The 12,640-nt window shown below is 39.3% G+C and overlaps 1 protein-coding gene across 48 annotated transcripts in view; it reads right to left on the bottom strand.

Moving 5' to 3' along the window:
• znf740a (zinc finger protein 740a) overlaps positions 1 to 12,640 on the bottom strand; it is a 37,508-nt gene extending 24,868 nt beyond the window's left edge. For 27 of the 48 annotated variants that reach the window (XM_061875081.1, XM_061875092.1, XM_061875079.1 and 24 more), the window contains exon 1: positions 3,349 to 3,646. The gene's annotated coding sequence lies outside the window, so the exon portion shown is untranslated. Of the gene's footprint in view, positions 1 to 3,063; positions 3,314 to 3,348; positions 3,650 to 11,604 lie in introns of those variants that run through there. The other 21 variants (XM_061875068.1, XM_061875082.1, XM_061875084.1 and 18 more) reach the window with 5 other exon arrangements.

The following is a 12,640-nucleotide window of genomic DNA, read 5'->3' as shown; positions in this document are numbered from 1 at the left end:
CCATTGTATAAATTCCTGTCACCAGCATATTGCATGCAATCACCTGATAGCTGATTATATTGATGTATTTTGGTTAAGATATTAAAATCGGAAACAACTGAAGGTAATTACCGGTAAAAACATACATTGTAAGTACCCCCTGCCTCTCTTTGAACACCCCGGCTCTACATTAAAAGTACTTTGCACTTGCTCTGCTTTCTAAATTGATTACAATGTCTACAAGAACCCATGTATGAATATAATGTTTGGCAACCCATCCATAGACCAACGGGAGAGTTCATCTGTCAAAATTAGTCCAACTAAGAAGTCATCTACATCAGTGGTTCTCAACCTTTTTTTAGTGATGTAACCCCTGTGAATTTTTTTTAAATTAAAGTACCTTCTAATCAGAGCAAAGCATTTTTGGTTGAAAAAAAAAAAGACATAAAGCGGTAAAATACAGCACTATGTCAGCAGTTTCTGATTTATTAAATTGTATAACAGTGCAAAATATTGCTCATTTGTAATGATCTTTAACTATTTAGAAAAAAAAAATCAAAATAACTAAAAACGTGTTGAAAAATAAACCAGTGATTCAAATATAAATAAAGATTTCCACACATAGAAGTAATCATCAACTTAAAGTGCCCTCATAAGGGATTGTAATGGAGATCCATCTGGATTCATGAACTTAATTCTAAACATTTTTTCTCCAAAAAATAAATCTTTAACAACAATATTTATGGTACATGTCCACAAAAAAATCCATCTGTCAGCACTGAATATTGCATTGTTATATGTTTTTATCACAGTTTATGAACTTTCATTTATATTTTGTTGAAGTTTTATTCAATTAATATATTTATAATGGATTTTTGAACTGTTGCTATTTTTAGAATATTTTTAAAAAATCTCACAAACCCCTTGGCATACCTTTAAGTACCCCCAGGGGTACGCGTACCCGCATTTGAGAACCACTGATCTACATGTCTTCATCTATAATCACACCTAAATCTGTTTTGGAAATTTACCATCTATAGACAAAAACAGACAGACATGGTAATAACTGACAACATATAAAGCATGGGACAAGTTGACAAGAGGTTATGATAAAGCATCCATACTAAAGAGCATATAGGTAAGGAAACTTTTTTTACATAGCACATCTACAACAATTTTTGAATTGTACCAAAGAAACCGTGAGTTTATCTAAACAATGTGATGATAAACACCTTAATGCAACAAGATAATTCTGTTTGAACACGTGTTTACTTAATAGCACTACATGCAAATGATATTTGAATTACAGCACTTCAATGTGAAGCAACAATTGAACTATTTCAATAGATCATTGTAAAGTGTCTTTTATAAGGTAATGACGTAGTATATTATAAATACGTTCTAATCCGTGTTCTATTGTAATCGGTAACAATCATCGCCATTAAAGTAAAACAAAAATATATATATATATATATATATATATATATATATATATATATATATATACCGTATTTCCTTGAATTGCCGCAGGGCATATAGTATGCGCCTGCCTTGAATTACTGCCGGGTCAAACTTGCTTCCCAAAATAATTAGCGCATGCTTAGTATTACCGCCTGGTCAAACTCGTGACGTCACGAGTGACACTTCCCCTGTCGTCATTTTCAAAATGGAGGAGGCTGATTTCAATACCGGTAATTTGAAATCGCATAAAAGGGAAGAAGATTAAGAGCTATTCAGTAGGATTTAAGGTCCATGCTTACATCACACTCAATTTTTTACTGCATATCTTTGGTAAGTGCCGGAGTGAGAAGAGGTTTTAAAATAGGGACGTCGTGGCGCAGTGGGAGAGAGGCCGTGCGCAACCCGAGGGTCGCTGGTTCAATCCCCACCTAGTACCAACCTCGTCACGTACGTTGTGTCCTGAGCAAGACACTTCACCCTTGCTCCTGATGGGTGCTGGTTAGCGCCTTGCATGGCAGCTCCCTCCATCAGTGTGTGAATGGGTAAATGTGGAAGTAGTGTCAAAGCCCTTTGAGTACTTTGAAGGTAGAAAAGCGCTATAGAAGTACAACCCATTTATCATTTAAATAATTAGCGCATGCTTACTTTTACTGCATGCCTTTGGTAAGCGCAGGAGTGAGAAGAGGTTTTAAATTAATTAGCGCCCCAGCCGCAATTCAAGGAAATACGATAATATATATATATATATATCCATCCATTTTCTACCGCTTATTCCCTTTTGGGGTCGCGGGGGGCGCTGGCGCCTATCTCAGCTACAATCGGGCGGAAAGCGGGGTACACCCTGGACAAGTCGCCACCTCATCGCAGGGCCAACATAGATAGACAGACAACATTCACACACTAGGGCCAATTTAGAGTCGCCAATCAACCTATCCCCAGGTGCATGTCTTTGGAAGTGGGAGGAAGCCGGAGTACCCGGAGGGAATATATATATATATATATATATATATATATTTTTTTTTTTTTGAACAAGTAAGCTACTTGGCTATATTATTTGATTTTTATTAAGGATCCCTACTAGCTGGTTGCCACAACAACCCACTAGTTTTCCTGGGGTCCACAACTCAATACAATTACAAGTAAAAGCATATAATTATAACTACACAATACAGACCAAAAAAATTTAAATTAAATAAAAGCCTCAATAAGAAAACAGGCAAACAATTTACAGTCGCAGAATAATAATCACGATATAAATATAACTACACAATACAAAACCAAACATAAAAAATCATCAACGAGCAAACTAATTTAAAAACTCAGATATATTAGCTTTGGTTAGCTACCGTTGTTACGGCTTGCTAAATAATTACACAACAAGCTTTAGCGCAAAAAAAATGTTATTGTCGAGTGTTCCATGGAAATACATGTCTTACATTATAGCAGCTTTTTGTCTAGGGAAAATATGATATTTTTATTTTGGTTAGCCGGGCCTTCGCGGTTGTAGCCTTCTGCTAAGCTAACTTGAAGTAGCCATTAGCTGGCTGTTTGATAGCGCCCTCGACCACTCCTGTGTTAAACACTGCGCCTCATTTTACTCACTTATCACATCTAAATACTCACAGCGAACTCTAATATTTCCTTTGAAACGGTCGGATTAGATGTTGTGGTTCTTGTGCATGAGTCTGGATAGACAAAGCGCGACTCAAGACTAGATGGGGGCGATAAAGACGTCCATAATGGCCGTCGTGGAGAGCCCACCCCCATCATGGCTAACTAGGGCTAACATCGAAGCTAAAATGTCGTGTGTCTCCTGCCATTCGCGTTTGAACCGAACATCGCCCCGGCAAACTACACCTCCAAAAAAAACATGCAGAAAAAAGGAATAAAAAAAGGATGGCGCTTTACCTTTGTAGCTTCGACCGCCCGACCTTTTTTTTTTCCGAGAGCGTCTAGTTTACAAACACAGGAAACGCCACAGGATATAGCGACCCACTCACTCCCCCACGCAGCAGCGACACAGCCTCCTCAAGACAACGGGAAAGGATCATCTTCTTCAATCACTCGATGGCCGTTGCAACGTCCGAGAAAGCATTTTAACATTCTTTTAACGCGTTTTTCTCTGTTTCCCCCGGTGGTAGGTGGGCAACCTTGCGGCAGACGAGAAGAGGCGGTGGAAGGATCGATCCAAATATCAGTCACGCCGATACAAATGGCCGTGTCAGTATCGAGCCGATACCATTGTGGCGATACCGATATTTTTGATAGTACCGTATTTCCTTGAATTGCCGCCCGGGCACTAATTATTTTAAAACCTCTTCTCACTCCTGCGCTTTCCAAAGGCATGCGGTAAAAGTAAGCATGCGCTAATTATTTTAAAACCTCTTCTCACTCCGGCACTTACCGAAGGCATGCAGTAAAAATTTGAGTGTGATGTAAGCTTGGACCTTAAAGCCCTACTGAAATGAGATGTTCTTGTTTAAACGGGAATAGCAGGTCCATTCTATGTGTCATACTTGATCATTTCGCGATATTGCCATATTTTTGCTAAAAGGATTTAGTAGAAAACATTTTTTGGTCGCTAACAAAAAAGCCCTGCCTTTATCGGAAGTATGTGCGCGTGACGTCATGAGTTGCAGGGCTCCACACTTATTCACATTGTTTATAATGGGAGCCACCAGCAGTAAGAGCAATTCGGACCGAGAAAGCGACAATTTCCCCATTAATTTGAGCGAAAATGAAAGATCTGTGAATTAGGATATTGATAATGAAGGACTAGAAAAAAAAGAAGAAAAAAAAAAGCGACGGCTCCGGGCGGCAGCAGTGTGAGCGTTTCAGATGGAATTAGACACATTTACTAGGATAATTCTGGAAGATCCCTTATCTGCTTATTGTTTTAATAGTGTTTTAGTGAGATTGTAAAGACATACCTCGAGGTCGGATGGCTGCGGTGAACAGGCAGTGTCTCAGAGAGAAGCCAAGGAGCAAAGCTCACGGGCTGCCTTTTTTGACAGCTGCTGCAGGACGATGAATAATCTAATGATGTCTCCGATAAGATATATATATCACAATTTTCCCATTCAAACTCATGCTGGTTGACGTAGAGAAAACATGTTCGCTTGACCGCTCTGCTTCACAACAAACAAAGAAACACCGACTGTGTCTCGGTGCTAAAGACAGCTGCAATCCACCGCTTTCCACCAACAGCATTGTTCTTTATAGTCTCCATTATTAAATTAACAAATTGCAAAAGATTCAGCAACACAAATGTCCAGAATACTGTGTGATTATGCGATTAAAGCAGACGACTCTCAGCCGCCAGTGGTGCAGCACTAATATTTCCTGACAGTCCGTGACATCACTCGCACGCGTCATCATTCCGCGACATTTTCAACAAGAAAATTGCGGGAAATTTAAAATTGCAATTTAGTAAACTAAAAAGGCCGTATTGGCATGTGTTGCAATGTTAATGTTTCATCATTGATATATAAACTATCAGACTGCGTGGTCAGTAGTAGTGGGTTTCAGTAGGCCTTTAAATCCTACTGAATAGCTCTTAATCGTCTTCCCTTTATGCGATTTCAAATTACCGGTATTGAAATCACCCTACTTTATTTTGAAAATGATGACAGGGGAAGTGTCACTCGTGACGTCACGAGTTTGACCAAGCGGTAATACCAAGCATGCGCTAATTAAAACGGCACGATCTTGTTGACCTCAATACTACTATTGTGGCTTACAAAGCTCATAACCACGTGCTGCCTGGGTGTCTACTAGTGAGATTCAAACCCGAGAGAATCCCTTTGACCTCAGAGGTTCAGCTTTCTTTCAGAAAGCAAAAATAAGAACGAGGTTAAAAAGTAGATGTGTTTCTGTTAAAGGAGTTCAACTGTGGAACAGCTTGGATGATTCCTTAAAATGTTCCAGTTCAATTCACACATTTAAAAAACACTTCAAGACCATTGTCTTGAAGAAATATATCACTCTTGAATCAACATTGTGATTAATGTTGATTGAAAACTAAACCTGGGATATCAATAATAATGAAAGTATAATTGTTTGTAGTATATAATTGGTGCAAAGGTTTAATACGTGTGCAAGGATATTTCTTATGCCTTTACTGTATATATAATTAAACTACACTCATGTTGTGTATAATGGGTATTCACAATGTGTTGTGCAAAGGACATTTCAACATTTTTCAGAAGTTTATATTTATTTTGTACTTGACATTGCTTATAGGGTTAGGCGCAATAAGTTTTCAACTTCAGCCTAAACCCTTTCGGTCTGAGACATGTTTTCATTTTTCATTTCATGTATGTATAACTGTTTGTTGACCGAAGAACAATAAACTTGAAACTTGAATTATTTTGCAAAGCGAGTTTGACCCGGCAGTAATTCAAGGCAGGCGCATACTATATGCCCTGCGGCAATTCAAGGAAATACAGTATTCTGTTTATTTCCACAAATATCTGTTTTCTTAGGTTGCATTGCTAATAGTGTTTATCCAATCGAGGACCTGTTAAAGTGTCTTAACTCCTTTAAGGCAAGGGGCACAAGGGATAGACTGATCCCAGGCCAGTGAGGTCACACAACACAAACTACTTCCAAATAAATCCTATTTCACTCTTAAAATTAAAATAGACACAAATACCTACATGTAAATAAATGGGTTATGTGAAAAATGAAGAAAATAAAAAGTCTGTGCAGTCATCGACGTGACTCACATGAGTCCGGTTGATTGACGGGCGAATGGGCGTTGTTGGCAAAATGTAATGTTGAGTAGTCATCGTCATCAGGGAGCAAAGTAAAAGACCGAAAATGCCTTCAGGTGCCCAATTTAGAAAAAGGAGAGAAGATGAAGATGAGAAACAGTCACAAGATAAAGGTATGCAGATTTCTATGAGTGCCGTTAGTGATAGTAGGCTATAGGCCTATTAGCTGACGTTGATTAACACGATAAGTAATGAGTAATTCCGCTGGTAATCACAGTGTAAAAAATAACGTTCAAAATATAAAACATTTTAATCCATCCATCTGTTTTCTACCGCATCTGTTCAACAAGTCACATTAATGGTAAGTATTTTATTTATTATTGGTAAGCTTCGGAATAACAATCCATCCATTTGCTACTGCTTATTCCCTTTGGGGTCGCGGGGAGCGCTGGTGCCTATCTCAGCCACAATCGGGCGGAAGGCGGTGTACACCCTGGACAAGTCGCCAACTCATCGCAGGGCCAACACAGATAGAGACAACATTCACACACTAGGGACCATTTAGTGTTTCCAATCAACCTATCCCCAGGTGCATGTCTTTGGAAGTGGGAGGAAGCCGGAGTACCCGGAGAGAACCCACGCATTCAAGGACATGAACAAGGACATGCAAACTCCACACAGAAAGATCCCGAGCCCGGGATTGAACCCTGACTACTCAGGACCTTCGTATTGTGAGGCAGACGCACTAACCCCTCTTCCACCGTGAAGCCCCAGAATAACAATGTTATAAAAAATAATAATATATTTATTATACTCTAAAAATGTTGGTCTTACTTAAAAATGCATGCATTTAGTTGTATTCAGTGTTAAAAAATATTATATGGCTTTCACGGAAATACATTTTAAAATATTTGGCTTTCATGGCTCTCTCAGCCAAAAAGGTTCCCGACTTAGACTACGACCAGGCCTGGGCAATTATTTTGACTCGAGGGCCACATTTAGAGGAAAAAATGTGTCTCGGGTCCGGTACATCTATTTTCATGAACACTATTACAAAACCTCACAATAATCCCTGATTGATTGCTAAAAACGTTATGACAGACCGCCTTAAAAACGTAATGGAATTTTTACATTTTTCTATGAAGGATAAAACACTGAATATTGACAAAATATGAATTTCACACTCCCTTTCGATCGACATATTTTACAATCAAGTGAAACACAACAAAAATGCAACCCACAGTGAAATATGAACAAAATTATCCCACCTACAATCTGATATATCACTAAACTTTAGAGCTTTGTTGTGAAAATCTCCTACCGCATCTGTGGAAACGCTCCCCATCCACACTGCTTGGTGGCTCGTCTGAGCTGCTGTGACGTAGATTACCATTGTAAGTGATAAAATGACCGTTGTAACTAATTAGATTACCATAGTAACTAATTAGATTTCCATAGTAACTAGTATATCATCCAAAAGCGCAGATTCCAACCATTTTAATACTTTGTACAGTTGAAGACTTACGGTCATTAGAAAACATCACTGCACATCATAATGGTAGCTACAGTTTCCATCTTAAAAATCTAAAAAAAAAATATTTGGGAATGTCCGGCAGGCCAGATAGAAAAGCTTAACGGGCCTTAATTTGCCCAGGTCTGACTTAGACAAACCTAAATGATCCACAAGGGAAAATATTCCACACAGTAGCTCAGTTATAAATGATGGAAAAGATGGAAAGGACAATGCAGGTATAACATAGACTAAAAGCAATAGGGGTGCGGGAAAAAATCGATTCGAATACGAATCGCGATTCTCTTTTTTTTTTTTAAATCACTCCAACAAACCAATACACAGCAATACAATGACAATGCATTTCAGTTCCAAAACCTAATCTGACCCAGCAACACTCAGAGGTGCAATAAACAGAGCAATTGAAACACAGAACAAACCAAAAGTAGTAAAACAAAAATGAATATTGTCAACAACAGTATCAATGTTAGTTATAATTTCAGCATAACAGTGATTAAAAATCCCTCATTGACATTATCATTAGACATTTATTAAAAAAAAAAAAGAACAGTAGTGTCACAGTGGCTTACACTTGCATCGCATGTCATAAGCTTGACAACACACTGTGTCCAATGTTTTCACAAAGATAAAATAAGTCATATTTTTGGTTCGTTTAATAGTTAAAACACATTTACATCATTGCAATCAGTTGATAAAACATTGTCCTTTACAATTACAAAGCATTTTTTTTTTAAAATATACTACTCTGCTGTCAGCATACTGGGGTAGATCCTGCTGAAATCATATGTATTGAATGAATACAGAATTGTTTTGAATCGGAAAAATATCGTTTTTGAACCGAGAATCGCGTTGAATTGACAAAATTAATATATAATCGAATGGAGACCCCAAGAATCGATATTGAATCGAATCGTGGGACACCCAAAGATTCGCAGCCCTAAAAAGCAATATAAAATATAACATATATACGTGATATATGTACAGTACATGATATATACTGATATATTATATGTTTATATCATATATACAATATATAACAATTACCATGTACAATATTACAGTATATGTAACAGCTGCAGCCTAAAATTGAGAGTAAATCCAGCAGAAAACAGACATAAACAAAGAGAAGTAGCTAACATAGAAGGTGTCAGGTAATAAACATCATCTATTGCTGGATAGCGAGTGATTATACAGCTGGATGGAGTGCAGACTGAAGGAGTTCTTGAATCGAACACTGGGAACGAAGCTGAAGGAGCCTGTTGGGAGTATGAACTTTTTTTTTAAACGATATATATTGTTGTCGCAAAATCATACATGCCAGCAAATAAAGGCAAATCATTTATGGATCTGCAAAATTAGCCAGGGAAAATATTGGTATCGGTAATAAGCCCTGTATTTACTTGGTAACGGCTCGATACCGAAAACTTCTGTATCGCCAAACCCTATAGAAGAGACACAGATGGAAAAAGAGGAGGGGGAAAGAGGGACACAGTTCAGACTTCTTCTGGGGAAAAACAGCAATGCATAATCTCAGTATACAGTACATTGATCTAGGTTTTTAACCCAGATATATATTATATTTTCATACTGGCCTACAGGTTTTTTTGAAAATATTTTTTTAAACAAAAATTGTATATTTTTTTATATCAAACATGTTTTATTACCAGTCCAATCATATTGTATTCATCACATTTCATAGCTGCTTGGCAGTTTATTGACAGTCTCATTCACTGATCACCATTAAAGGCCTACTGAAACCCACTACTACCGACCACGCAGTCTAATAGTTTATATATTAATGATGAAATCTTAACACTGCAACACATGCTAATATAGCCTTTTTAGTTTACTACATTGCAATTTTAAATTTCGCGCAATGTATCCTGTTGAAAACGTCGCGGTATGATGATGCGTGCGTTTGACGTCACCGGTTGTAGCGGTCATTTTTTTCCAGCCCGATCCAAGCTATAAGTAGTCTGCTTTAATCGCATAATTACACAGTATTCTGGACATCTGTGTTGCTGAATCTTTTGCAATTTGTTCAATTATAATAGAGAAGTCAAAGAACAAAGATGGAGTTGGGAAGCGGTGTATTGCAGCTGCCTTTAACAACACAAACACAGCCGGTGTTTCCTTGTTTAAAATTACAGAAGGTGAGGCTTAACTATGGAACAGAGCGGTCAAGGGAACATGATTCCCGACCACATGTCAACCAGCAGGTTTCGGTGAGAAATTTTTGGTAATAAGTCGGCACTTACCGTAGACATGAGCGGAGCTTGCGTCCTTCTGCAGCTGCGGACTCTCTTACCTCCTCCCACCGGAAACACTGGCGGTCACCAAACCCTGCGACTTTCAGGTGTCATATAATCTCACTAAAACACTAGTAACACAATAAGCAGATAAGAGATTTTACAGAATTATCCTAGTAAATGTGTCTAATAACATCTGAATCGCTCCCACTGCCCTCGCCTTTTTTTTTCTTTCTAGTCCTTCACTCTCACTATCCTCATCCACAAATCTTTCGTCCTCGCTCAAATTAATGGGGAAATTGTCGCTCTAACTGCTGGTGGCTATGATTATAAACAATGTGAGGAGCTCTACAACCAGTGACGTCCCGCGCACATCGTCTGGTACTTCCGGTACAGGCAAGGCTTTTTTTATTAGCGACCAAAAGTTGCGAACTTTATCGTGGATGTTCTCTACTAAACACTTTCAGCAAAAATATGGCAATATCGCGAAATGATCAAGTATGACACATAAAATGGACCTGCTATCCCCGTCTAAATAAGAAAATCTCATTTCAGTAGGCCTTTAAAATTACCATAACTCCTCCTCTGTTGAACATATGGATAAAGTAAGAACATGATCTAGCGGCTTTCTGTGACTCTTTTTGCGACGTAACTCAAATATTCCATCCATCCATCCATTTTCTACCGTTTATCCCTTTCGGGGTCGCGGGAGGTGCTGGAGCCTTTCTCAGCTGCATTCGGGCGGAAGGCAGAGTACACCCTCCAGTTGCCATCTCATTGCAGGGCCAACACAGATAGACAGACAACATTCACACTCACATTCACAAACAAGGGCCAATTATAGTGTCGGCAATCAACCAATCGGGCAGCACGGTGGAAGAGGGGTTAGTGCATCTGCCTCACAATACGAAAGTCCTGAGTAGTCCTGGTTTCAATCCCGGGCTCGGGATCTTTCCGTGTGGAGTTTGCATGTTCTCCCCGTGACTGCGTGGGTTCCCTCCGGGTACTCCGGCTTCCTCCCACCTCCATAAAAAAAACATGCACCTGGGGATAGGTTGATTGGCAACACTAAATTGGCCCTAGTGTGTGAATGTGAGTGTGAATGTTGTCTGTCTATCTGTGTTGGCCCTGTGATGAGATGGTGACTTGTCCAGGGTGTACCCTGTCTTCCGCCCGAATGCAGCTGAGATAGGCTCCAGCAACCCCAAAAGGGACACGCGGTTGAAATGGCTGGCAATCAACCAATCCCCAGGTGCATGTTTTTGGAGGGAACCCACGCAGTCACGGGAAGATCATGCAAACGTATATGTTTGTTTGTGTGTGTGTGTACATATATATATATATATATATATATATATATATATATATATATATATATATATATATATATATATATACGTATATACATATATTGGGGATGTCAAAATTCACATATTAACTCATGTGATGAATCACAAAGAAAAAATCAAATTAATCATGTACACACTTAAATTAATCATCCAATTTATTTTGACTGTACAATCTCTTTTACCTTCTCACTAATCAAAGTTTATTTGTAGAACTCTTAATCACAAATCCCTCAAAGGGCTGCACAAACCCCAACGACATCCTTGGCTCTGATCTAACATCAGGGCAAGAAAAAACTCAACCCAATGAGACAACGACAAACCTTGGAAGGGACTGCAGATTGGGGTCGAGGGGAAATGGTCCAGTCCATAGGGAGGCCAGCAGGGGATCCTCTTGTATATATCATCAATTGATGAGTGGTCCATCCCAAATTCCGACTTAGAACAGCTAGCGCCTTCTCCGTGAAAACCCTATAACCTCTCCACGCAGGAGAGGGGGACAGAGCAGAAACGAGAGACAGCAGATCAACTGGTCTGAAAAAGGATCTAATCTAAGGCTAAGGTGTATAAATGAGATTAAAGATGGGATTTAAATGCTTTTACTGAGGTAGCATCTCTAACTGTTACCGGGAGGGTATTCCAGAGTACTGGAGCCCGAATAGAAAACGTATAGCCCAAAAACTTTTTTTGGTCTCTGGCCATCACTAATAAACGGGAGTTCTTAGAACATAGATTTCTGACGGGGACATATGGTACAATACAATCAGCAAGATAGTATGGAGATAGACCATTTAGTATTTTATACGTAAGTAGTAAAACCTTAGTCACATCATAAGTGCACAGGAATATAGGCGAATATCATATTATGGCAGTATAGACGTGATATGATAAAAACTCAACCCGATAGGACAATGAGAAACCTTGGAGGGGACCGCAGATGTGGGGACGCCCCTGGGCGACCGGTGCAACGGACGTTGAGTGGATCTAACATAATCTTGTGAGAGTCCAGTCCACAGTGGATCTTACATAATAGCGAGAGTCCAGTCCATAGAGGGGCCAGGAGGAGACCATCCCGAGTGGAGACAGGTCAGCAGTGCAGAGGTGTCCCCAACCGATGCACAGAAGAGCGGTCCACCCCGGGTCCTGACTTTGGACAGCCAGGGCTTCATCCTTGGCCACCGGACCTGAGCCCACGCTCCTTCCTCCACGAAGGAGAGGGGGCAGAGCATAAAAGAAACAGCAAATCAACTGGTCTAAAAGGGGGGTCTATTTATATAGGCTTGAGTATACAAATGAGTTTTAAAGATGGAACTTAAATGCTTCTACTGATATATATGTACAGTGGGGCAAGAAAGTATT

Source organism: Nerophis ophidion, linkage group LG16 (genome assembly GCF_033978795.1).
Source record: "Nerophis ophidion isolate RoL-2023_Sa linkage group LG16, RoL_Noph_v1.0, whole genome shotgun sequence".
Classification (NCBI taxonomy): Eukaryota; Metazoa; Chordata; class Actinopteri; order Syngnathiformes; family Syngnathidae; genus Nerophis; species Nerophis ophidion.
Note: the sequence above shows the minus strand (reverse complement) of the source record. Positions and strands in the feature narration are given on the sequence as shown.